Source organism: Marmota flaviventris, chromosome 8, assembly GCF_047511675.1.
Source record: "Marmota flaviventris isolate mMarFla1 chromosome 8, mMarFla1.hap1, whole genome shotgun sequence".
NCBI lineage: Eukaryota > Metazoa > Chordata > Mammalia > Rodentia > Sciuridae > Marmota > Marmota flaviventris.
Window position 1 is genome coordinate 15,750,363 of NC_092505.1, and position 27,758 is coordinate 15,778,120.

Consider the following 27,758-nt stretch of genomic DNA (forward strand, 5'->3'; position numbering starts at 1 on the left):
CTAACAAATATTCCTTTTCTATCTATCTATCTATCTATCTATCTATCTATCTATCTATCTATCCATTCATCCATCCATCAATCCCTGGTGTTGTTTCTGTCTCTATGGAGAAAACTAAATAATATAAATAAGTAAAACACAAATACTATAAAATCTTCTAACATGTTAGCTATCCTTCATTCCAGAAAGGTCAATGTGATAGAAGAAAGTAAAATCAAAATATGTACATAAAGTCCTACATCATTTTGCATTCTCATCTTCTAATCCTAAGTGCTAAGGAATACGGAGAAACTTCTTACATTAGTCTGTCCTTATCCTTTATCTGAGAAGGATACATTCCAACATCCCAGTTGATATTTCAAACTTTAGATTTGTATTGTTTGATTCTACACATACCTACCTAAAATTTAATCTATAAATAAAGATGACTAAAAGATTAAGAACAATAGCTAATAATACAATAGAACAATTTTAATAATATACTTTAGCAAAAGTTATGAGAATGTGATCTTTTTCAAAACATTTTATTATATTGTGCTTAACCTTCTTATGATGATGTGAGATAACACCTATTTTATGAGGAAGAGTGCACTGAAATAAATGTAATAGTGTTCAACCACTACTCCAAATGCCTGACAATAGTCGTCTTGAATAAGGTCATATTTTTTTTTTCTGGTAATGAAATGTGAAGGAGTGATGTGTACCAAATTGGAGGTGAGGTAATAAAAAGTTTATACACAATTATTCATATTCTCTCTTACCCTATTGAGGTTATTGAAAGGTCGTAAGTTGAATACGATGCACTTAGAAAAGAAAAGTTACAAGATGGTAAGCTACAATGAGGCCACATGATCAGACAGTGAAGTCTCATCAATCAGGCCTTATGTGGTCAAAGCCAACTACTAATGTCATGGATCATAAAGTATGAGAAAAACACTAACTTCTGTTGGTTAAACAACTAACATAGGGGAAACTGTTTGTTACTTTAGAACACAGGAGTACATATTTATAAATACATATAATGTGTCAGTTCTCTGAGAATAATTTAAGATCACTGGAGATATAGATATATAGATGAAGAATTTGTCAGTAAATATGTATAAGGTATATTATATGAACACATATTAATGTTATAGCTACATATAAATGATATATTTATAAATATATAAATCATTTAATTTATATTTAATACATAAAAGTAATATCAGATCTAAATAGAAGATATTCATTAGTTTGGTTTTAATGTACAAATAACTTGATCATGTTAAAAATTAGCTGAATTTAAGATAGTTTATCTTCTGTCAGTGAATTAAATACACATAGAATTTGCAAATACATTGTTGGCTTATTTTAACCCATTAGTTTGAGACCTATTATTTAATTATGGGTCTTGGTAGAGAAATCACTAGGGTTTCAAAGTAGCAGTTCATCATATTCATTACAGAATGTTTACCTCATGGGTTATTTCAATTTTAAAATATTCATCTTTAGTTTCAATTGCCATTACTCAACAAAATGGCTTTGATCACAAAGGGATATTTAATCAATTCCATATTGCATCTATGCAAAATAAATGCCTAGTATAAAAAAAAATCAAACCTGTCACCTGTCATTCTACCATTTTATTCGCATTCCTTAAAAATGTGGTTCTTGTTCCGTTAAAGTTTCTTGGTTGCACTTGAAGTTCTTTCAGTTAACTTTGTATCTGTTACATGTCAAGCTGATATCTTAGCAAGAATTTATGGAAATACGTTACATTATAGGTCAAAAAGTTTGGGATAGAAGGAAATAAATGTTGATGGTTTTTACAAAGCCATGTGAAAGAGCTCTAAGTACAAATTGTGACAAATCACAAACATGATGAACCCTGACACTCTTAAAACAGTATAACCAGCTGTGAGTAACTCAGAAACAGGGAGATAGACGCTGCCTCAGTAAGAATGATTTAACCAAAGAAACAGAACCAGTTGGGGAAGGAGGGACAGAGAGAGAGAGAGAGTGAAAAGAGGAGGGAGAGGCACAGACAGAAACAAACAGACTGAGACAGAGACAGTAGGAGTATTTTTCTCCCCACGGGTTTAACTTGTGTGTTGTATGATTATAGAAACTGACTGGGAATGTCCAGATGTCCAAGATCCATAGGGCTGGCCATCAGGAAAGGTAGGCTCAAACTATCAGGCACAGTGTGAAGCTGTTGCATAAAGAAGAATTGCTTCAGCTTCAGGGGCACTTCAGCTTTCCTCTGAAGACCCTTCATCTGATGGACTCAGGTCCATCTGAATTATCTGGGGTCATTCCCCCTTACTCAAATTTGATTAAGACTTTAATCATAGATATAAGATATCTTCTCTGACCCCTTAGATTAGTATTGAATTGTATAATGAGATCACAGTCTCCCCACTGTTCTGCAGTAAAAGTACCAACATGTCCTGTTTAGAAGCCCTGGTTCTACACTGAGAGTGATCCACTGAAGCAAAAGGTATAAGCTTGTCACTCATGCCCATGGGTAATAGGCAAAGAGAAAAGTTGCCATTCCGTTGGGGGATAAAGCATCCTGAATACCACAAGGAGCTAGGGTGGCTGCTACACAGGAGGCTATGAAGGACAATGTTCTGAACCCTAGGCAGTCACTAGAGAGTCTTATGCTGCTTCTACTTCCCAGTGCTAATTGTAAGAGAGGAGGGAACAGCTCAACAGCCATAAAGCATCCAAATTCCTAGGTCATATGGGGAAGAAGACTTGTATTTTCTAACTAAGAACACAACCCAGAAATCCCAAAGTGCTATCCCTAAGGGTGAGACAGCTTTTGAAGGGGCAGTGGAGAAAGCAGATCATGGAAATCATTTTCAGTACCAGTTGCTATATGGGAGACTAAAATTAATTTCACTAAATCTTCAGTGTTAAGATTTTAGAACAGATTGCAGCTGGTCTGTGACTTCAAATATTTTGTGATGGATTTGACTTAATGGAGCTCAGAAAGATCATGGCTGAGCACAAAAGGGTTTGACTCTATAGTCCTCTTAATTCTGCTCTAACTGTAGCAATAGCTGCACAGAGGTGACCTTAGCTACATTTTGCTTCAGGTCTCCTCTCTTGGCCTCTTTCCCAGACCTTTCCATTGCAATGGGGAGAATGTATTGGCACAGGAGTCTAACCTAGCCAAAATGTGATTCCTTGGGGCTATCCTTGATCAACGCACAGGAAAGATAGTTGGATAAAAGGGCTTCTTCTTCTTTCTTTTCCTCTTTCCTCAAGCAAACTTATTGGATTGTGTCCAAATTTATGACCAGCTTGTATCTCTTCCCTGGTTCCACTTTTCTCCATCTCCCAATCTTTTTTTTTTTTTTTTTGGGGGGGGGGGGCTTAGCAAAAATCAGAGACTCAAGAGTTGTGGTCAAACAATCATAGTCTGTACTAAACACTGGCTATGCTTCATGTGGGAAAAAAATTAAATAAATTAAGATACCATCTCCAGAAAAATAAAGAACAAAACATCAACATTAAAGAATTTCAATTTTGATGGAAACTTTAATAAATATTTTAAAATTAACTTACTTCTAAGTGTTCACTCTTTAACAACTCACAAACAACAGTTAGTTACCACTTACATACCCTCATTATCTTATTTGCAAACAAAGGGTTAATTTCCTACACTTGGGAAAGTTGAATATTTTAGAAAATTTTGGCACAGTTTGCCTACAAATTCTGTCAAATTTACCTCCATTTGCATTCATGCAAATAAGTATCCAGCAGAAATCATTTTTATAAATAGTGACTGAAACAAATCATTTTTTAATTTTTACCTAAGTATAGAATATATTCAAAATTAAAGCACAATTTTGTAAACAGTGTTAATTTTGAATGTATGATTAAAAGTCTATTTCCATCATTTGACAGGGAACAGCACTTTACTGTCTAAAAGAAAAAACAAATCTCAAGCACAGTACAGCATTTTCTAGAACCAAATTACATTATGTTTCTTAAAACATGTATGTTTTCAGCAACATAAAAATGAGTTTAACTTGGCTTAACTTGCTTCAGGACTTCTTCAAAACCTATGTTATTTTAAACATTTTCTATGATTAAAGTCATCAATAGATCATTTGAAATGGTTCATTTGCGCTCAAATGTCACCTTGAAATTTTTTGCACCCATTGTATTTTAAAGAAAAGATTATTATCCTGCAGAATATCACTTCTGCTCTGAAGGAGAAAACATCCAATTTTGTGAAATTAAATTCATTCATTTTTATGTCTTCCCTTTCATCTTCCTGCTTGGTTTTTTGTCGGAGAGTTAAGCAGAGGGACCCTTTAGGAAAAGAGGCCAGCAGGCTATAAGCATCATAGAGAAAACAGAATAATGAACACTTGACATTTTATGGCTTTCTAATTCAGGAATTAGGCCTCATTCTTGAAATTCACCCAATTGGACACAATTCTGCTTTTAAGAGACTAATCCCTGACTTCTAGACCATGGGTAAACACATAATTGTAGGATCTTCCTATTTCAGCAGAGGAAGGAAACTGCTCAGCCAGATGGACGTCAATGGGGCCGGAAGTGCTGTTGAATAGATGCTCAACCTCAGTGGGAAGGAAAATGTGCTGGTTGCTAAGCTACTGATAGACTGTGCCCTTCCTCTGCTTAATGGGCAGTTAGTAGGTCAAGGCACAAGTGGTGACGTTAAAGCTGCTGTTCCTTTGCTATTTGAATGGTTAGATAGGAAGTGGCTGAAGGTTTCCTCTGTATTAGCTTTTACCCCTTACTCTTCTGTGACCTTCATGCCTAGGGCAAAGGGTGGGGATACAGGCAATATCTAGTGTGACTGGAACTTAGGAAACACACGGGATGGAAAATGTACTAAACAGTGAAATTAGGAAATATTTGCAATGCATTACAATGCTATAATTGCATAAAAATAACAACATTTTCTTTGTTTATTATATCCTGTAATAAAAAGGTGGGTGGGGAACTATTTCAAATACCCTGATCTTTCCTTCTCATGCTTGGCTTTGTATTATTCCTAATGGTAAAGAATTGTGGGTTTTATCCTTGGGCTTTTGCTCCAATTTAAAATGCTCTCTCCCCCTGGAATTAGAGTAACAAAATCAGCCTTAAAAATTAATAGGCATAATCATTAGGGGCTTGTGATATGCAGGCTGCTAGGTGATGTTTAATGAATATGGTTTTTATTGCTTGTCTCTGACAAACACATAGCAGCATGTTACAATGCTGACACTAATAAAGCTACAGCCTTCAGAGTTCTACATTTTTATCCCCACAAGTATTAGCTTCTTTTAACCCTCAGGCTTCTGGGTTAGAAAGTTATTGCTCACCAAATATGTTCTGATCAGAAGAAAAACTAAGAGGTTTCCAATGCACCTGAAGAAAATGTGAGTGGTAAGAAGACACTGACTTTTGAGCACCCACCATATGCAAATATTATGCTGGGGTCTGGGTTTGCAGTAGAATCATGTGACTGCTGACATAGTATGTACAGTCATTCAAAGTCTGAAACTGTACTCTGACTAGGGCTACCGGGCTGATGCTGTCTGTCATTGGAATGCTATGAAATGGTACTTGGGGAAATGTAATTATTAAGGTTCAGAGACTGTTGGGTGTATTTGTGGCTGAGTAGAGTTGGATTTTTCAAAAGTTTGGATGGGAGAAAAGAGTGCTTTTACTTTCTTATTTTTAAATAAAGTTATATCATTTGAAGTTACTAATAGTTCATGTCTACTGGTAGACACATTGACATCTTGCAGTACTTCTCTATTTTGGAAAAGTCACTCAAATGGTCACTTCATAACCATTAATTACAAGAAAAATATTTTTCTAAATTCCTGAAAATGAATGACAAGATAGATACTAAGGAATGGTTTCAGTGCAGGTGGAATAGTGTTATCCACATATTCTTATGTATACATACCTTAAGTGTTTCCGGAGATTCACTTTTAAAATTCTGTAAGTCTCGAGGAATCATCTGGAATATAGTGGAGTGAGTTTCCTTCTGTGTTTCCAGTTATGAATATTATGAATATTACTAGAGTAGTTTAGATATAGGCCAAATAGAACGAAAGACAAATAATGAAAGTCAGTTAGCACACACATGGGCGCGTGCACACACAAGCACCCAAATGTCTGCGTATTCTAAGCATTGGTAAAAGTTTTGGGTTTTGTGTTTACATTCTAATAGTTGAGCTCCACAATCAATAACAACTAATAATTTTGTTACGACAAGTATTATTTAGTAATATGAATAAATATAAAAATGGGGAATGATGGGGGTATAATTTAATTAGATGGTCAGGGAAGGTCTTTTAGAATATGTGACATTTGAATAGACACCGGAAAAGATGTGCAAAAAGATCTTGCTGTTTGAATGAGTCCATGAAAATTATGTCAGGGAAAGGCTTGATCACAAAACTGAGAATAATCCAGTTACAGTATAGTAAGCAGAGGAAACAAAGGAGAGAAATGAGATCAGAGGGGAAGCCAGGGGTTGGATCTTAGAGAATCTTGTAAATTAACAAAAGTGTTTTAGATTTTCTTCCTAATATTATGTAAGGTCAATGAAAGGTTATAAAGGGAAGTGGAATTATTCAATTTATATTTTAGAAAAACTCTTTCTAGTTTGTATAGGAAAAAAAATGTCAGTGGGACACAAAGTGAAGCAGAAAGCCAAATTTGAAAGCTACTCTTGCAGCCAAGATGGAAGTCAGTCATTGTCTGGAATGATATAATAACGGTGGAGATGGATAAAAGTGATTGGATTCCGAAACTATTCTGAAGATAGAGACTCTGGAATTTCTCATAGAGTATAAAAAGAGAAAAAAGTTAAGAATAACTTTAAGAATTTTGATTTGAAAAAATTGGACCTTAGTAGTGCCATTTTCAGGAGTATAGAACTGCGATGGTAAATTGTATGAGTCTAGCCTTGGGTGACTAGACATTTGAACAAATGCTTTTGTGACCTTGTCTATGAGGGTATCTATCTTTGAGTTAGCATTTGAATTGGACTAATATTAAAATGTGTAAAGCAGATTGTTCTCCCTACCTAAAATGAATATATCTCAATTGAAAACCTAAATAGAAAAACAGAAAGTTTCCATAAGTTTTATTTTCTGACTACTACATCTGGAAAATTATTGTTTTTTTCTGTTTTTCCTCATGATTCAAATTGAAAAAATGGCTTTTTTTGGGCCTAGAGTCTGTTGACTTTCAGACTGGCATTAATACCACTCTCCTGATACTTGGGCCTTTGAACTCAGGCTGTACCTATGCCATTGGCGCTCATAGGCCTCCACTTTTTGGTTGCAGATCGAAACTTTCTTAGAGTCCATAATCATCTGAGTTGATTTTTGATAATATCTGTTTATCTCTCCATCTATCATCTATCAAATCTATCCATCCCTCTATTCTATTGATTCTGTTTCTCAGGAGAACACTGATTATTGAAAGAATACTAAAATGATATAGCATTTTATACGCTTATTTTTATTCTAATTTTCTTTCTGGTGATTGCTAAAATCAAGAATTGGATTTAGATGGACTAGATTGTAATGATTATGAAATATCTGAGTGAAATAATATCAGAGGCATTGATTCTTACAGTCATGGTAGAAATAGAAACTGGGGGAATACATAAGGGATTTGTCAGTGTAAAAACTTTTAAAGAATTTGAAATTGGTGATTTCTTCTAAGGGGTGATTAATTCTTCCAAAATCACTGCTTGGAAAAGGAGTCATTGAATTTGGAAACTTTGGTGTCATTCATGACCAGGCAAAGTGTTTGTTTGAAGAAAGTAATTAAGTTCACAACTTAACTGAAATAAGGTGAAACAGAATAGTAAATTGAAAAAAGAAGAGAGGAAAAGCATTCCTTCTTTTTTATTGTGAGGAAGTTATACTATAAAGAAGCTTTTACTCCTTCCTGCTTTTATAGGTGCATTATAATAATTCATTTATTGTAACATATTCATACATGCCTGTAACATAATTTGGTTGATTTCATTTCCTAGTTGCTCCTGTTCCCCTCCCCTCTTTCATCTTCCTGGTCCTCTTCCTCTGTACTACTAATCTGCCTTCTAATTTCATAAGATTCCCCCACCTCTTGTTTTTCCTTTTCCCACTCTAACTTTCGCACACATAAAACAAACAAACAAACAAAACTCTTGACTTTTTGAGTCCTGCTTATTTCACTTAACACAGTGCTTTCAAGTTTCATCCATTTTCCTCAAGTGCCTGTTTTTTTTTTTCTTTTTTATGGTTGAATAAAATTCCATGTTGAATATATACTACATTTCCTTTATCCATTCATCTGTTGATGAACACTGAGACTGGTTCCATAACTTGGTTATTGTGAATTGTGCTACTATAAGCACAATTCTTCTGGATAAATACAGGGGACTAGTGTAGCTTGGTCATATGGTCATTTCATTCCTAATCAAGTACTGAATACTTTATAATTGCAGCTAAAATTTTTCAAGCATCTTCCAAGAACTATGAGTAACCAGTCAACTTACTTTCATTATATTACCTTGATATCTATATAAGCATTTATTCCCAAATCATTTTTTCTGTATGAAATTATTGCTGAAATAGACTTTCATTCATAATAATTTTAAATACACTTTTCATCAAAACCCTATTAATCTCAATATAATCAATGTCATTTATCATCTTGATCTTCTAGCAATCCAGTAACATGATGACATAGTGTGTTTAGTTCTTGTTTTTTCAAAATTCAAATTCACTTTTAAACAAGATACATATATTGCTTGTTTAAATTATAAACATTCAAACATAAACATTCAAAATAGGTTATTCTCTACTTTTTCCTTATTTTTACCTATCATTTAAATATTTTTCCAATTATCTATTTTATATTAAATTTAGAAACTCTCATAGAAGGCAATCCCTTGGCCTCATGGAGTTTACAGAGTTATGAAAGATATGGGGAAGGAGGAGTCAAACAAACAAGAAGGAGACAGTGAGTGAGATGATAACTATGGAGGAATAAAAGAGGGTGATAAGATAGCGAGTAACCAGGGGAAGAAGAATACAGTACAGTTTTCAAACTTTAGAGTGATGTATGGTGAAATGCAATTTTATAACATTGGTTCATGTTGCTGCGTAAACAATAGAAAGTTAAGAGTCAAATCGTATAGAGAGTTGTTGCAATTATCCAGGTAAAAGATGCTGGCCACTAAAACTAAGCAGATGGCTGAGAAAGATGTGAATGGTGGAAGTTTGTTATATTTTGAAGATAGTACAATAAGACATGGGTGATGGGTTGGATGAGTGGAGCCAGAAAAAGCCTGAACAGAATTATATGGCTTCAGTAACTTAGGAACTAGGAGAGCTTTTCACTGACATGGGAAAGAAGGAGAACACAGCAGTTTGGGGAAAGGAAATGAGACATTATTTGTGAAACATGTTAAGGTTAAAATGTCAATTACACATATCAGCACATTGTAAAATAGACAGATGAAATGATGAGTTTTGTGTTTTCCAAAGTATAAATGTTTTTCAGGTTTTAAATTTTTGGTTTTATGTTTCTCCAGATTTAAAACTAGAAATCTCTACAAAATTAAATAAGAACTATTTTCAGATGAAGAAAAAAAAAAAAGCCCAGTTGTGTGCTAAGGCACCCCATCTGTAAGGATCACAAAAAGGAAGAGAACTTTGCTAAGAAGCCTGAGAAAGAGAAGCGTGGTCAGAGGAAAGCCTGGAGACTGAGATTTGCTGAAAGCCAAATACAAAAGGTTTTCAAGAAGAAGGAAGCAATAACTGCTAAAAAATTCCTTTGGGAATTTGGATGAAATGGGGATTGTTTTAGTTGACTTTTTCACTGCTGCAACCAAAACACCCGACAAGAACAATTTTGAAGGAGAAAAAGTTTATTTGGTGCTCATGGTTTCAGAGATCTCAGTCCTTATATGGCCAGCTGTGTTGCTCTGAACCTGAGATGAGGCAGGGCATCATGGTGGGAGAGTGTGAGGGAGGAAAGCAGCCAAGAACATGACACCAGGAAGCAAACAGAGAGACCTCCCTTCACCTGGACAAAGTAAGAACTCAAAGGGCACACCCCCCCCCCATTGACCCACTTCCTCCAGCCGCCATCTACCTGCCTGCAGTTACCACCTCATTAACCCTTATCAGGGGATTAATACACTGATTAGGTCCAACTCTCATAACCCAATCATTTCATTTCTAAACTTTCTTGCATTGTCTCACTCATGAATTTTGGGGGACACCTAACATCTAAACCAACACAAGGATTAAAAGTTTGGGGTTGTTAAGATTAGAATTTGTGAAAATTTTGAAAATAGCATTTTCAGTGGCATATAAAAGCTTAGCTAGAAAATTTAAGTAAAAATTGAAGTGGAGGCAGTTAAATATTGTTTTTGATTTTTGATATGTTTGTTTTAAAGATTAATGTGAGGTAGTAGATGGAGACTGGTGTGGAACCAAGGGAATTTGTTTTGTTGTTTTTATCTATTTTATTGTTATTATTTTGAATATACAGAAGATTAAATATTAGGTTTTTTTTAATGTTAGAAATGATCCAAATTTTAAAAAAGAGCAGATTCTGGAAGAATAAGAAAATTCATTGCAGAAGTAAAGTTTTTGAATAGAGGATCTTAGATGGAAGGAACTAAGTAAGGAGGAAGGTGGCCCTGAGATAGGAACAGGATTATTCTTTTATTTTAGAAAGAACAAAAGGCAATGAATGTTTGGAACATAAATATACAACGGTAATCAAAGTTGGAAATTATGTTTTCCAAGTTATGGAGAGAAAAGGAGTTTTTTTCCACAGAGAAAACAAAGTACAGACAGAAAGGAGAGGTAGAAGATGCAGAGAGAGAAGCTCATGGATTCGCTGTGTTTAGTTATTGATTCTAGGTAGTTGCTGACCCCTTGTTATATTCCTGTCACTGTGTGGAATCTCTGTGTTTTGCACTTTGTTCTCCTTCGTCATTAAGTGTGTGTTGCTTGCAAACAAGCAGTAAGGCAAGTTAAAACTGTATTTTTCCATTTTGTGGATTTGATTCTTGGGAAATTCTAAGTTTTTCACTTCTCTGTGTGTCTTCAGACAGGGATTCCAGATGAATCCCTTCAAAGACAGCATAAACAATTGAATGTCTAGATTCCCTGTTTTAGAGTGCCTACTTGACTGTATTTCCTCCAGCTTGTTCAAACACTGACTTACTTTATAGAAGGAGCATAAAAGTGATGTGAGCTGGTGCTGTGCACAAGCCGGCTCCCTTCCAGCCTCTATTTTGCTTTATTTTGTTTGACTTTCCTACATTTTTTTAAAAGCACATACTGACCTAATTATGGAAATATGACTATCAGGGCAATGCAAACCCAGCAGGCCTATCGTTCTTAAACTATTCAGTGATCCTAACAATTTACTTTCATTTCTAATCACACCAGTGAGATTTTCTTGGCTTTGAATCTATGAGAACTGGGTAATATTTTGGCCACTGTAATGTCAGCACAATGCATTTTTGTAAATCATGAAGTTCCTTGAAATTCTTCCACACGAGAGTTAAAAAACTCTGTTCAGCATGAACAATGCAAAGTGAACAAATATGGAGCAAGCTTGCAGTAAACACATTTTATTACAGTTCTTTGGAGAAACAGAATTCATAGGATGAATACAAATATATAAAAGGATATCTGATAGAAATATATACATATATATATATATAGAGAGAGAGAGAGAGAGAAATGTGGAAAAAGATTTGTTATTGGAATTGGCTCATAAAATTATGGAGGCCAAAAAGCTCATGATCTATCTGTCTGTAAGGTGGAAAACTGAAAAAGCTGTTGGTATCATTCAGTCCAAGTTCATAGGCATGAGAACCAGGAGAGCCAAGAGTATAACTCGCACCTCAAGACAAAAATCACATATCAGGGAGACTGCTGGTATAAGCCCTGGAATGTGAAGGATGAGAACCAGAAGCTCAGATAACCAAAGAAAGTTGAAGATGTACAGCTCAGATCAAGAAGAGAGAAAAGTTGCGTCTTCTCATCCTTTTTATTATTCAAGTGGGCTCCAGATATACTGGATGATTCCCACCCACACTGGTGGAGGTACATCTTCTTTTCTGAGTCCACTGATTCAAATGCCAATGTTTTACAGAAATACCTTCACAAACACACCCAGAAATAATGTTTTTTCAGCTCTCTGGACATCTGAGTCCAATGAAGTGGACACATAAAATTAAGCATCACCAATATTGGAACAAACTATCTATATATATGTACGTGTGTGTATACACAAACATGTACATACAAGTATACACACATACATATAACCAGACCACAGTAATATCTTATCTTTAAGTTAATTTGCTCTGATGTATTAGTCCTTGCTGTCTGTTTCTGGTCTGTTTTCAGTGAAAAAAAAAAGGAGACTGTTTACTTTTTCTACATATTTGTATTCCTCAAATAACAGATTTTCCAATTTTATCATCTTGCATTTCCTAAAAAATGCCTGTTAGAACTAGAATCTGGATGATGAAGAAATTCTCAACTACCTTGAATACTCAGCATTCAAATGAGCACTGGTGACTGCTGTTTTATTTATTTTTGACAAGAAATTTGTTAGATTTGCCTGGAAAAAAATGGATGTGAAAAGTAAGGGGAAATCAGAGATCATATGTAACATGTGTAAAATTGTATACCTGTTTTTTGCCTTTGTTTTTCTCTTCTCCCAGAGTACTTGGGGGAAGATCAAAGGTCTTAGGAATTATGCAATGCAATGAGAGTCAACCTCAAGGCCATGAGAATGTAACTGACTTCATCTTTTGGATAGTGATAGGTATTCAAGTCAGAATCAGCTCAACTCATTTTATTTTATTTTAAGAGAGAGAGAGAGAGAGAATTTTTTAATATTTATTTTTTGGTTTTCGGCAGACACAACATCTTTGTTTGTATGTGGTGCTGAGGATCGAACCTGGGTCACACGCACGCCAAGCGAGCGCGCTACCGCTTGAGCCACATCCCCAGCCCTCAACTCATTTTATTGACACACAGTGGCCTCATCTCTAAATGGAAGAGCTTCTTCAGTTTACAATCTGCTCATTAAATTTCTCTATAAAAAAAAACAAAAACAAAAACAAATATGAGTGTCTTAGTACATCCTTTCTGCTATTAATAAAATACCATAAACTGAGAAAGAATTTATCTAGTAAATTTCAGTTTGAATGAATAGTTTGTATTAAAATATCTTTCATCCCATTTCTAGTTCTGGCTGTGGCAAAATTACATAGCTAGTTTATTTATTTATTTTCTTTGGTCAAATATCTAAAACTTCCAGCAACTAGAGGTATCTATATAGGAGGTGCTTTCCTCCATCAACACAGTTCCTATAACAGTGGATATATTACGAATAACAAATCCTGTCATATCACAGACATTAATTGGCAAGCAGATGAGACATAAGTCTGGCATCCTTTTTGTCCATTTGTTCAGATCTTGGTGCCCTGTCAAAACTCTTGCATGAAAGGTTCAATCTGAAACAAATACAATGTTATCTGAACAGAAGAACACAAATAACATGCCCTAAAGTATTTTAAAGATAATTAAGAACTAGACAATGTAATACTGACAAGTATAATAGGCACTCAGTAAATATTTGTTGAATGAATGCATGGGGAAAATAATATAAATTGGTAAAAGGTATCAAACATTCTTCACAAATGACCCTAATATTTGCTAACAGAAAAAACATAAGGGCAAATCTGCCTTGATTCAAGGACTGTGGTAGAAATGACTCAGTTCTATTATATACCATATGCATCACATGCATTTTTCTATAGTAAAGAATATGCAATATAAAGTAGTCAGTGGATGAAAATAGAATAAATATACTTAGCTCTATGTTAAGAAATTTAAACACATTGAATTTAGGTTGAATCAACTATCCTTCTTACTAGTGCTGAAAAGTTGTGAAGCATGATATTTAGTCATTATAATCAAGGTAAAAATTCAATTTGGGAGCCTGAATTAAATATTTTCTTCCAGTTTCTTGAGACTTATTTTCCTCAAATGGCCTAATATTTAAAGAAATTATTTTAAAATGGCATACACTCATTGTTGTATATATTGATAAATAAAAATACACACACACACATATATAATATATCTTTATATATCACACATATATAATATATATTTATATATATTTATATATATTATATATATATATATATATATACATAACATTTATGCATTGTCTATCGTGAATATGATTTTGTATGTTTAAGTTTAATTATAGCTGCATAGGAAATTGTGGTAGGTTCTATTTAAGGTTTTGGTTATTATTAAGATGTAGCCCTGGTAGCTACTCTTAAGGTTATTTAATATCTATGATGAATTTGAACTATTCAGTGCATTCACTATCACTTCCATCTATCCTTGGGACAAAGGAATAACCTTATAAAATGTGTACCCACATTAATCTAAAAAAGAGTTCCTTAACCTCAGCACTATTTTTAATGATTTTATTAGTGCATTAGAGTTATACAAAATAGTGGGGTTCATTTTGACCTATTCATAAATCCATGTAACATAATTTGCTCCATTGCAATCCATAGTATTTCCCCTGCTCCTCCCCAACTTCCTCCCTCTGATCCTCTTCCTCTAGACTATTGGTCTTTTATTTATTTATTGCTTTTTAATTATAGTTACATATAAAAGTGAATTTTCTTGTGATGTGTTCACATATGCACATAGTATAATTGGGTCAGTTTCATTCCATAGTTCCTTCCTGTTTCCCATCACTTCTCTCTGCCTCTGACCCCCCGCTGTCTCCTTAGTCTATTGTAGTATTCTGTCCTTTCTTTTCATCTGATTCCTCTTGTTTTAATTCCTTATTTCTCTCTAGCTTCTGCATATGAGAAAAGGAAACACTCAACCCTGAATTTCTTATTCTGGTTTGTTTCACTTAGCATGATATTCTCCAATTTTACCCATTTACCAGCAAATGACATAATTTCACTCTTCTTCATGGCTGAATAAAACTCCATTGTGAATATATACCACATATTTTTTAATCCATTCATCTGTTGACAGGCACCTAGGCTGGTTCTGTAACTTGACTGTTGTAAATTACACTGCTATAAAAATTTGTATACATGCATTACTATGGTATGGTGTTTTTAGTTCTTTTGGATAAATACCATGGAGTAGAATAGCTGGGGCATATGATAGTTCCATTTCTATTCTTTTAAGTAGTCTCCCTACTGCTTCCCAAGGTGGTTGTACCAATTTTCAGTCCTACTTATAATGCATGAGTGTACCATTTACCCCACATCCTCACAAGCATTTATTACTTGTATTCTTGATAATTGCCATTTGAACTGGAGTGAGATGAAATTTCTGTGTAGTTTTGATTTGCATTTCTCTGATTGCTACAGATATTGAACCTTTTTACACATATTGGTTGGTCATTTTTATTTCTTCTTTTGAGAAATGTCTGTGATTTCATTTGCTTACTTATTGAAAGGGTTATTGTTATTTGTTTTGTTTATTTTTGGTATTAATTTGTTTGAGTTCTTTATACATATTCTGGTTATTAATCTCCTGTTGGAAGAGTAGCTGGCAAAGATCTTCTCCCATTCTGTAGGCTTTCTCTTCATGCTCTTATTTTGCTGTGCAGAAGCTTTGAATTTGAAACCATCTCACTTATTGATTCTCGACACTATTTATACTTGAGGATCTATTGGTATTTATGGTGAGAAACTTCATATGGAAAAATAGGATACCCAAGAAAAGCAATATGAACTAAGTGATGAAAACTAGCAATCAACTATATGGTAGTATATGGCCTACTACTCTATTTTCCTGACTTGAAGATAGTTCCAAGCTCTTAGAAAAAAATAAATTTATGGAAGCAAAATAATAATAATAATAATAATAATAATAATAATAATAATATAATATATTACAATAATGATAAAAATAATATGTTTTTATATAACCTAGTAACTGTTTTGGTCTCCAAAGATTAAAAATAAATTATCAGGCTTCTAGGCAGATTACTTAACAATATATTTAATAAGAAAAGAGAATTACCTTTGCAATGTTTTTCTTTTATCAGAGTTGAAGTCAGAATTCATGGGCAAAGTAGGTACTTAATTTTGACTGACAAAATAACTTTCCAAATTTTACACACACACACACACACACACACACACACATATATATATATATATATATATATATATATATGATTGGAAAACAAATTTGAAACAAATAATATCTTGCAATATTACTTGTACAATTAATCCACACAAAAGAAAATTATCTTAAAAATTTCAAAATAGAGAAAAATTAGTTGTAGAAGGAGTTCTCTTTAGCAGAAAGTGAGGATGAATATTGATGAATAAAATCAAAGTGACTATGAATTTCAAAATAAGTAAAATAGCATTCTATTTTAATATGTAAGTGCAAGAATGAAAAAATCATTATTTATAGATCAGTCATTGCATCACAAAGAAAGTCTGAATTATTTCTACAATTACAGACAGTTTATGGTAAAAGAGACGAAAATAAATAAAAATGGTTTGTTTTTATAATACTAGTGAAGAAATATTAAATATGAATTTACTTTGTGAATGCAAAAGTAATAATGCCCAATATAATTAAAGAAAGGACTAAAATTTGAAAGTTCTACCATAAAAAGTCAGAAAATGGTGAAAAGAAAATAATTCATAAGTATTCTTGGATTTTAAATAAAAAAAATATTAATCCAACAAATGTTTTCATCATTAATGAAAATGTGATGGATTCCATGTTGTAAATAAGTCTCAAATCAGATTTAAAATATCCACTTCAAAATGAAAGATAATTAGAAGGCTATTAAAAATAAATGCTGAAAATTAAAGAATGGTCAGTTATATAAAGCAAATGTAAGTAAAAATATAAAGCTGGGCAACATTAGTATATAAGAAAAATTAATTTAGATGAAAGTTTTTCATGAAAGAATAATGACATTTTATGGTGTTAAGGCAATAGTGCACAGGCAATAGTGATAAAGTGTAGAAACCATGTAGAAGATAAAAGGAGCACACAAAGCAATAAGTGCAATACACAGCTTAGAAATATCTCAGTTCAAAAATCCATAATGATAATAGAATAATCACCAAAATCCTCTTAGATATTTTTATTTTTTTTTAGTTATGGGCCTTCATTTTATTCATTTATTTATATATGGTACTCAGAATCAAACCCAGTGCTTCACACATGCTAGGCAAGCATTATACCTCTGAGCCACAACCCCAGCCCATCTTTTAGATATTCATAGTTGAATTTCATATTTTCTGAATAAAACAGAGTCAGACTAGAAGTGGACAACAAAGCACAAGTATAATTTCTTGATATAAATAGAACTGATGGAAGATTAGTGGATGCATTAATAGATAGATGGATAGAGGAATATAGTCTTTATAATCTCTTTAATATAGTCTTCCCTAGTAGAATAGAGCAAAGGCAATAGGGGAGGAAGAAAGGGCAGGAAAGAGGAAGTACTGGGGGGTGGGAAATGGAGCAAATTATATTCTATGCATTCATGATTATGTCAAAATGAATGCCACTATCATATATAACAAGAATGCACTAATAAAAGCATTTTTTTAAAAATAGTATGGTCCTCCAATTAGCCATATGTTAAAAGTAAAATTAATACTGTAAACACTATCACTGAAAGATTAGTTAGAGATGAATACACTGGTTTTCAAAAGTTTTGTGGTGTGGCCAAAACAGTTATTAAAGAAAAATAGCCTTCAGTATATTTATGGAAAGAAAACAATATGGAAAGTAATCATACATATTCACACACAAAAAAAAAAAAACAAAAAAAAGGAAACAAAAACAGATTATTTTGTAAAGGTTTAGATAGAAATGGTGACAAATAAGTTCAGTATACCATGTTTCAAAAGAAGACATTTAATTATATGGTATTTAATTAAATGGTCTTTGCCAAAATTTGTTTTTAAAAAATTTAAAGTTAACATAAATATCTTATATCACATGATGGGGACAAATACAGATTTCCAATGGCTTATGTAATTAGGGTGCTGTTTTATTGTTTCGCTGTATTGGTTTCATATACCTTATTTTATTGTAATCTGAATATTGTATTTTTGTTCTTAAGATTTTAAAGTAAACCTATTTTGCATAAGCTAATAAACTTTTTGGAATACAACCAAAATCTTCCTTTGGAATGTCTAATATTATTTTAGAAAGCAAAAATATCATTAGTGCACACTCCTAATCTTAAGGATCTCCTCCATTGGCTACTTCTATGCCTTCCAAAGGAAAGATTAGCTTTCCCAAATGAATGAGTGTTCATCTGTGGCTGACACTGAAGAAAGATGAAATGAACTCAAGGATTATATCTGGTCCCCTTGTCCATGGGAGATCCCACCAGAGCTTTATACTCATGCTGGTTCATTTATAATTCACTAAACTCTGCAGTTTTAAAAGATGGTGGAATAGATCCATGTGGGTAAATTTTCATAATAAACAACTACCAAAAATGTGGCCTACCAGCTTTAAAGGATCTCCACCATTCTCCTGGTATTTTAAGGAATGCACTGCATTTACTTAAATACTTTTCTTTTTCTCATGTAAGCAATATTAGAAGAAAACAAATGGATTTTTAAATTAATTAATTTATTTTAATTAGGTATATATGGGAGCATAATGCATTGTGATTCATTGTACACAATTGTAGCACAACTTTTCATTTCTATGGCTGTTCATGATGTAGTGTTGCACAATATATGCAGTCATACTTGTACCTAGGGTAATGATGTCCATCTCTTTCCAACATCTTTCCTGCCCCCATGCAACCTCCCCACATCTCCCTCCCATTTTCCCAATCAAATTTCCTCTATTATTCCCATGGTTCCCCTCCCCTTTATGGATCAGCATCCACTTATCAGAGAGGATATTCAGCCTTTGCTTTTTTTGGGGGGAGCGGATTGGCTTACTTTGTTTAGCATGATATTCTCCAACTCCATCCACTTACATGCCAATGCCATGATTTTATTCTCTTTTAATGCTGAGTAATATTCCATTGTGTATATATACCACAGTTTCTTTATCCATTCATCTATTGAAGGGCTTCTAAGTTGCTTCCACAGTTTAACTATTGTGAATTGAGCTGCTATGAACATTGATGTGGCTGTGTTACTATAGTATGCTGGTTTTAAGTCCTTTGTGTATAGACCGAGGAGTGGGCTAGCATGGTCAATTGGTGGTCCCATTCCAAGTTTTCTAAGGACTCTCCATACTGCTTTACAGATTGGTTGTACCAATTTGCAGTGCCACCAGCAATGTATGAGTGTGCCTTTTCCACCACATACTTGCCCACATTTATTGTTGTCTGTTTCTTTATAACTGCCATTCTGACTGGTGTGAGATGAAATCTTAAGAGTAGTTTTGATTTGCATTACTCTAATTACTAGAGATGTTGAACATTTTTTCATATATTTGTTGATCAAATGTATACTTCTGAGAAATGTCTATTCAGCCACTTAGCTCATGTATTGATTGGATTGTTTTTATTTATTTTTTTTTTTTGATGTTCAGTTTTTTGAGTTCTTTATATATCCTGTGTATGTCCTCGTGACTCAGTTTGGGTTGATCATATGCCTCTAGAAACTTTTTGGTGTCGTCAGGTTTTCAGTTTACTGGAGTGTAAATTCTCAAAATAATTTCTAATTGTCTTCTGTATTCCAAAGTGTCTGTCATGATATTTCCTTTTTCATCACAAATTTTAGTAATTTTTGCCTGTGTTTGTTCATTTTGGTCATTCTTTAATTCACAGATCATTTTAATCATGTATATTCCAAACTCCTTCTCTGACAGTTCATCAACTGTGTTGTCCATGGATTCTATTATTGTAATACCTTGGTTTGTTTGGGGGTACTGTCTTCCCTTGTTTTTTCATGTTGTCTATATGTCTTCCTTTCTAGCAGTGAGGATCTGAGGTAGTACAATTTGTATCCTATAATCTTGTAGTAAATGTGCAAAGTATCTGCACCTCACCTTGGTGTTGGACTTCCAGACCCTGCCAACATACAGTGATGGATGCTATTGCAACTAAAGGTGCTATAGGTGATGGCGGCAATAGTGGAGGTATCTGGAGATATCAGCAGAGGTGCCCCAAGATGGATGCAACCTCTTTCAGAGATGGGGTTGAAAAGGTGGTCCCTACACTGGCTCTAGGATGCCTGTTCCAAGATGAAGATGCAGCTGCCTCTCCTGTCTGTTGGCATAAGGTGAAGGCTATTGCATGAGGAGAACTATGGTGATGGTTGCAGTGTCCCCTGATGGAGGTGGGTTTGGCCTGGGCTCTCAGGTGGGCCGGGGTTGGACCTGAGTCTTCCCTGGGTCTGGGCACCCTCACAGATGGTAGAGGTGGTCCTGGTCTGTGGTATGAGCTCTGGTGTGGATCTGCATGTCAGTGGGGTGGATCCAGTCCTACCCTGAACCTGGGTTCCTGTGTAGGTCAGTGCAGTCAGTCTTAGGCCTAGGCCTGGATCGTGCATAGGTCTGCAGATCAGCAGGAGCTTCCATAGGTTGGGGTCTGAGCTCTGGGGTGGGTCTGCTGGTCAGTGTGGCAAACCCAGGCCTAATGTGGGCCTGGGCTCCCATGTAGGTCGACTGGCAAATGTGGTCCTAGACCTGGGCCTAGATCCAGTGTAGGTTGGCGGGTTGACAAATGGATTTTTATCCTATTATAATGCACTTCTTTGTTTTTTCATTTCAAGAAGTTGTAGTTAATTTTGTTTTGCATTTTATTTTGCTTTCTCCTAAAGAGATTCTAACATTTCTAGGACCCTCCTATTTAGTACATGAGAGTTGAATGCTTTTAGCAGAGGGAGTGAGCTGAATAATAATGAATGCTGTGCTTCAATTCTAATGTTTTTGAGCATTTGGGAATCCTTTCTGTGTAAACTGGATGTGCCTTTTCAGTGCCAGGGATGATAAAGGTTAAATTAATGCATCCAGCTGTTTCCCACATGCTGGGCTCACAGAGGACAGTGTCCAGCTTCCTTCCCCTGCTGGTACCTCCCCTGTGTTCTTATCTCTCTTCCCAACACCCCTCCCTGAAAGATAGCCCTGGCTTGGTCTCCATGACCTGGGGTAACTGCCATGAAGCAAGTTTTGATAAGACACAGGATGCACAATTGTTTCTTTGAAACAAATTTGGATTAAAAATGCACCATCTCTTCCCATTCAACCAGACCTAGCACTAGACATATTCACACAACCAACTCAATTTCACAAATACTCGATTAGATAACTATAAGATAAAGAAATGAAACAAAATTTTGGAATAATAAAGAAAATTCTCAAGATCACATTTCCAGTTGGGGTTATATTAGTGAACAGCTTGTAAGGGAAGAAATTTTGAAGTTTTTCTGACCCAACATCTTATCTTCTTTCTACTGGTTGATACGAGAGAGAGAGAGAGAGAGAGAGAGAGAGAGAGAGAGAGAGAGAGAGAGAGAGAGAGAAAATGTCAAATACTGCATCACACTAAAAAATAACTAACCCCAAATATCCATGTTTTAATTCCTAGAACCTGTGAGTTAAAATAGGGATATTATCTGGAATTATCTGAGAGACTCCATCTGATCACATGAATTCTTAAAAGCAGAGCATTTCCCCTGCTTGTATCAGATAGATGTTGTGAAAGAGGAAGCAGAGGGAGAGTCAGAGAGCCAAGTGTGAGAAAGGTACAACTTCAGCATACTTTCCTGGATTAAATTGTAGGTACCTACAAGAAGCAACAGGGAAGAAGACTTGGAGACATGGCCAGTCCCCAGTTTACAACAAGGAAAGGAAACTCAGACCTACATTACAAGAAAGCAAATTGGCCAATGGTGGGTATTTTTTCCACCGCCCAGGTAAGGAACCCCTCAATTTTTATGCAGACAGACTTGGTTTGGACTTCAAGCCACAAAGGCTGTGCTAATGTGTTACTAAAACAAACAAACAAAAAAAAAAGAATAAAATGAAACAAAAACACCAAATAAGGCAGAGAGATGAATGTAGACACACATATGTGTATATACACACATTTTTTAGCACCTCAACCCAAGGAATAATGATGTGGAAAGGTAACAGGTGCATGACCTGAATCCCCAAAGGACACAAATCAGGCACTCTTTTTCAAACCTAAAATGTGAAATGAGCAAATTTGGCCATGTAACACATAACATTTTCATCAATGGCAGGCCATGTATATGACAATGATCTCATGAGATTATATTCTTCAGTGATTACCAACTTTGCACAAGTGAGCTCTTTGAAGCTTGCACAATGACCAAATCACCTAATAACATTTTTTTTTTAAACATGTGTCCATTGTTAAATGATTCATGACTGTTATATCTTAAATGTACTACTTAAGATTCCATGTGCCCCCACCTTTTTTCAATTATAATACTTTGGCTAAATAATAAAATTAAGTATTTATTTTAAAAAGTCTATGATTTCTTCTTGAGTTTTTTTTTTTTTTTACAAGGGATTGAAATCAGGGGCACTTGATCCCTGAGCCACATCCCATATTTATTTTATAGTTTATTTAGAGACAGGATCTCACTGAGTTGCTTAGCACCTCACTGTTGCTGAGGCTGACTTTGAACTTGAGATGCTCCTGTTTTAGCCTGATGAGTCACTGGGATTACAGGCATGAACCACTGCACCCAGCCTTCTCTTGTTTTTTTTTAAAGTTGAACCAAACATACACAAAAAACTTGATAGCTAATTTCAAATCCATGATCCATAGCATTTTTTTTTTTTTTTTTGAGGAAATTAACCAGAAGGTCATGGTGTAAAATTATCTATGTATATGTAGTTTGGCTTCTCCTCTCCTGAGTAATCATCTTCCCTTAATCCAGGTAAGTCTGGGAACATGACACATGCAAGAAACATTTCACCAGGAAAATCAAAGGTCTGGAAATGTGCAATGGGAAAGAAAACATCTTGGCCATGATTTTATTTTTAAGGCTCTGATAAAGAATTTTTCCAACCACCTCCATTGATGTTAAGATGGTAGAATTAGGTTGAGACATCTTGGTCAGGCAGTGAAAATAACCAGGAGTGTTGGTTGGGTACATTGTGAACCTGCACTGTCTCAACATTACATGGGCCCTGAATCAGACCCAAAGCTGTGTCACGCTGTCCCTAGAGCTCAAGCTTACCAGCTGACAGCATCTGGAATTTGCAGGCTGGCAAAAAGCAGGGGAGAGAGAACACGCATGAGACTGTTTTGTTGCCTGGAGGAGGCCTGCAATTGCCAAGGGAAATGGTAAGGCAAACACTTTGTTGCCAACAGACTGGATCCATTTTTTTCCCCTATAGTTCTGCCAAATGAAGCTGGTAAAGTTCAGAGAGCAGTACTAAGAACAAATAAGGTAATGCAAGATTGATTTTATAAGGAGAGATTAAAAGAATTTTACATATGTTACTTGGCTATGCAAACATGATATGGAACTATGAAAACTCAATAAATACTTGAAAGGTTTAAATAGGTGGGAGGAAGGTGGGTGCTTTAAGTAATGAAACAAGATAATGGGGCACCAAGCACCCAGTGAAGTTAACAGAAATACAACAAAACAAAACAAAACAAAACAAAAACTAAGTCATTTAACAGTGAAAGCTATCATAAAAAGATAAAAAGCACATGTACTTTATCCCTATGTTAAGGAAAATCTTAGAGTATGTAATCAGGCTCATGTAAGTCTTAGTCAGTGCTTCTGAGATGACTGGAAGGACATAAACACAATGCTGTTTTTGAGACCCACAGACTCTGTGTGGGTATGCATATGTGTATATTCAGCAATGTATCCTGGGCTAAGCCAGAATGCATTTTGAGGGAAAGCTGATTCATTGCACTCATAAGATATTCACAGAGCATTTTCTTGCCATTTCCAGACAACTGGAAACTTGACCTTGTTGACTGACATCAACAACTTCAGCACGTGATTGCTGAGAAAAAGATCATGTGTCCCTCAAACGTGTGCACTCCACCAATTCTCCCCAAAACGGATGGCAAAACAAATTCCTTCCTTACTTCATCTTGCTCTAGTGCAAAGTTTCTCATTCTTGTTGGAGGAGTAGAAGATCTGCTGATGTTAAAAAAAAAATATATGTTTTTCCTGACATTCCTACAATTTTCTGAGTATATAGAAGACATAATAAGAATGGACAGTCTAATATGCTACAGAATGACCAGTACAAAGTAAAATTGCATGACCAGAAGCACCCAAATAAATTTTTACCTTTTCCCCATCGTCCCAAGAGCATAATTCCATTGGTTAGGACATAAGACACGAGGGAACTTGACTGTTGCTTTCTTGAGCAATCTGTTCTCAAGAACTTGCAAAACAGCTCTCAAATTGGTATGTCATCATCATTCAAAATTAAAAGGGGGGAAAAAAGCAAAAACGAAACATTCTTTAGCTTCAATTAGAGAGAACAAGAAAGAAAAATTAATAATTTTAAAATTTTCAGTTAGGCAGAAAAAATAGGTTCAGGAAATCTATTTCACTGTTGTATATTAGTGACAACAGTTGATAAAAACAGATACTTGAAAATTACTAAGAGTATGTCTTAAATGCTATCATTATCAAAAAAAATGATAACTATGAAGGAAATATGTTAACTAGCTTCATCTAGTCATTTCACAACCTAGACTTAATAAAGCATGACCTTGCATGACACAAATATATACAGTTTGTATTTATCAATTAAAAATAAAAATAAATTAAGTAAATGAATATACAGAAATCCATAAAAATGTGTGACCATAGGCAGACCCAGAATTTTGAATTGCTTTGAGATCCTAAAGTTGGATACTGAAATGGCCATTTTATCCCACTTTGAATAGTGTGTGCCTTACTCATTTAAAAGACATTGGCTTAGGGCTCCGTTCTACACAGACAGCATCTAAGCCTATTCGGCCAAATTCTGAGTGGTGATAAACCAAGGCACTACATATCCGTCTTTTCAGTACTGCTGTTTTTAAGGATAGAGAGCTTGTTTGGAGGTTCTAGCAGGGTGCTACTCAGATACCCTTGAACAAAGAACGGTCCTCCTCTATCTGAGAAGGTCGTCCTCTTCAACTGAGTGCACAGCTTCGGAGGGACACACAAGGAGGGGTGAGGGAGGAAGGGGACACCAGCCTAACCAGCCAGATCAGCCAAATCAACTCTGGCGATCAATGGGGTGACAGACATCGCAGCCAGATCGCCCTCACTTCCTGTTTTGAAGGATAGAGAAAGAGAATAATATGTAACCAATGAATATATGGTCAATTTCAATAAGTGGAAATATGAGGGAATCCTCAAATATAACACTTTCTTAAAACCTAAAATGACCAATAAATTGTCTTAGTCAGAAAATAAAGTTTTACTCAATGGAAAATGGACCTATTAAAAATCCTCCAAGTTGGCTTTTATTTATGTAGTAAAGTTGCTACAAAATCTTTATATTTCTAAAGGAATTCTCATTAAACTTTTCCATTTGCATTGAGAGAGGAAGAAAGAACATTTCAGTATATTAGAAAATACATCCTGATATCCACCTGTCTTTTCAAAAAGTGAAGGATATATCACTTTAAAAGGATCATTTAACATAATAATGATGGATTATTAACATAATAACATAACACATTATTTACATATGAAAGACTTCATATGACATAAAGTAATATCCATATTGCTTACAATCTCCTTCCCTAAAAGTTAGTTATTCTCATTTAACAGCGTCTAGGAAACAACTTTATTCACTTATTTTAAACATTTTTTAAGTATTTAAAGGCGTTCACTAGGATTTATTTATTTAGAATTTATTTAGTTAAATATGTTGCTCACCACATAGTTCTTCATGATTTTTAATCACTTGTGCCATGTATAACCTATACTTGTATTTTTCTCCCTATCTACTTGTTTATTATGCTGTTCTCTTATTATTATGCACAAGTTATTGGAAAACTACTCCAAGGCTTTTGCAAAGCTAGTTAATTATCTTGCTCAAACATCATAAATACATATTGTGATAGTCTGAATTGCAATATTATGTAAAAATATTCATATCCTGACACAGAAAGAAAATGGCACACATTACAACATCTCCAGTTACTCTGAAATATGAGCTTTAATACATTACTGCTATATTTTTCTTTTACTTCACAAAGTTATCAGTCTACTATGTAGGGAACAAAGAAACTCCTTTGGCTCCAAGTTGCACCTGGCAAGGAGTTTGTCAATTGTTACTTTTTAAGAGATTTAAAAGTTACCATGTATTTCTGAAATATGTATGTACTTTAAAGTTTCTTTATAAATTACATTTAGAATAGTAAACTAAGAAATATATTTCTATTGCCAAGGTCTTCTCTAACTCCTTTTTCTTCAGAGTTAAATTCAGTTAAATTCAGAGTTAAATTCAGCTGTTCATTTGATGCACATGAGTTTGTGTTTCACAACATAAATACGTTATTGAATGTCCCATCTTCACTGCCTTTAGAAAATTTTGAATGTTATAAATCTCTACATGTAAGTTATCACAATTACCATGGTTTAACATATAAACTACATAATCAAACTGAAGCATTTCAAATAAAAAAAATATATTTAACTCTATATTAGAACTCATTTCCTTCACATACTGTTTTTTTTTTTTTTTTGAAAAAGAAGAAGCTGAGTATATCATTATTCCAATATACTTTTATTTTTTTCCCAAAGCTTATTTTTAGAAGACATGCCAAAAATATTTTGGATCAAAGTTTGACAAATGCTATATGAGGGTTGGGTCAGCTTAGTAAATCTTAAAGAGCAATGACCTTCGGCATATTTGAGGGACTTGAGCAAGCCACATAACCAATTTGGATATCTATTTTCTCTTTGGTAAAATAAGGCTGAAACCCTTGACCCCTTTTGGATATCTATTATTAAAAAAAGAATGAATAGATGTATGAAGTTATTGAAAGAAGGCTATAAACCTTAAAGTATTTTTACATTGGAAGACATTTTAAATATGTGGATTAGTTGCAATGGGAAATATGAAACATTATTATTATCTATCATTATTGACCACAGTAAGACAATTAATTAAAATTTATATAATAAATGTTCATTATATTCTTGAAAACAGGCACACTGCTAATCACCTAAGCATATCCATAGACCTTACCCAGTCTGCTCAGAGTTTCTGGACAGGCTAATGGGTGAAGAGCTTTCCATGCAGACGTTAGTCTTTAAAGACTAGAAGAGGTGCCCAATTCTTCAAGTTCTTCCTCATAGGCACCAGTGCAAATCAAACAGGATTTTAGATAGTCAAGGGAACACATCATTAGCCAAGAAACAAAACAAAGCAAGAATAATTGATTTTGAAGAAATAAGGATATATGAACTGCCTAGAAAAGCACTCAAAATAATCCTTTCAATCAGTGAACTACAAAAGAAGACAGAAAAACAACCAAATTGAATCATATGAACAAAAAGTGTAACAAAGACTTAGAAATGCTAAAAAGAACAAAGCACAGTAATTCTGGGACTGAAGAACACAAGGACTGAACTGAAAATTCTACAGGGAGCTTTAATAGTCAATCAACCATAGACAATCTGTGAGATTGAAGAGAGGTCAGGTGAAGTTAACTAGCCAGAGGAACAGAAATGAAAATGAGAAAGGCTAACAAAAGACTACAGGAGTTACAAGTCACTA